The 1,348-nt window shown below is 45.6% G+C and overlaps 1 pseudogene; it reads right to left on the bottom strand.

Moving 5' to 3' along the window:
- Window positions 1–479: 479 nt before the first annotated feature.
- Window positions 480–1,035, bottom strand: LOC102760382 (annotated as a pseudogene).
- Between the last annotated feature and the right edge of the window lie 313 nt (window positions 1,036–1,348).

Raw genomic sequence — 1,348 nt, 5'->3', positions numbered from 1 at the left:
TTAGCTTCAGGTGTACAACATGATTATATATATACTAGAGGCCCAGTGCATGAAATTCGTGCACTGGGGAGGGGGGGGGGTGTCTCTCAGCCTGATATCCTTAGCATTGCCGTGGAGGCAGGAGAGGCTCATGCCACGGCCGCTGCACTCGCCAGCCGTGAGCCCAGTTTCTGGCTGAGCGGTGCTCCCTCTGTGGGAGAGCACTGACCACCAGAGGGCAGCTCCTGCGCTGAGTGTCTGCCCCCTGGTGGTCAGTGTGCATCATAGCAACCGGTCATTCTGCTGTTTGGTCGATTTGCATATTAGCCTTTTATTATATAGGATAAATATTGACACGATCACCATAATAAGTCTAGTTAACATTTAGCACCACAGTTACAAATTTTTTTCTTTTAATGAGAACGTTGAAGATTTACTCCCTTAGCAATGTTTTATTTTGTGAATGATATTCTATTTAGTCATTTTATTACAACTGAAACTCAGAATTCAAAACGAATATCCTTGCCCGTGAGCCTCATATAGACACCAGGAAAGTTTCAACCTTGTGCTCCACATTGTCCTGCTGTGTGAATGAACCTTTATGAGCTGGCTGCCATCGGGTTTCCCTCGGATTCTCTTGCCCACAATTTCACCTGGGAAAACCAAGTCTTCCAGATCACATCATGCATGTCAGAATGAGGCTTCTGGACACTTTTGCTTATTCTTTGTACAGCTTTTCCGAGTTGGCTTAGGCAGCATTCTCCTCGGAGTGATAATGACAACGTGCTTCCCATTGAACTTTTTCTCCAACTCGCCTACAAGCCAGACTTGGATTTTTTGGAAAGATTTCAGTTGAGGAACAAGAACAAAGATTATAATAGCTTTCCAACCGCCACCCACTTCAATGTCCATGGATGCTGTTATGTTCAGCCCCTGTAGCTGGGCCTTGAGATCTGAGTTCATCTCCAGCTCTCGGAGAGCCTGGGAGATGCTGGACTAGAACTGGTCTGGCTTCTCACCATTGGGCTTCAGGACCTTCATGCTCTAGGAGAACATGGTCTTCTCCTTGGTGAGCACCGGCTGGGGAAGAGGCCTAGGTCTCCCAAGAGCTCATCAAATCTCTCTTTAAAAAGAGTATGTTTTGATTGATTTCAGAGACTGGAAGGGAGAGGGAGAGATAGATAGAAACATTGATGAGAGAGAAACATCAATATTGTTTGCCTGCCTCCTGCACATCCCCTGCTGAAACCCGAAATGGACCCCTGGTGCATGGGTTGATGCTCAACCACTGAGCTACCCCAGGGGGGCCATATACTGATTTTTAAATTTGTGTTTTAACTATTTTAAAAACATCTCAAATAATGTAAAT

This window comes from Myotis davidii, unplaced genomic scaffold (genome assembly GCF_000327345.1).
Source record: "Myotis davidii unplaced genomic scaffold, ASM32734v1 scaffold1146, whole genome shotgun sequence".
Lineage (NCBI taxonomy): Eukaryota > Metazoa > Chordata > Mammalia > Chiroptera > Vespertilionidae > Myotis > Myotis davidii.
Note: the sequence above shows the minus strand (reverse complement) of the source record. Positions and strands in the feature narration are given on the sequence as shown.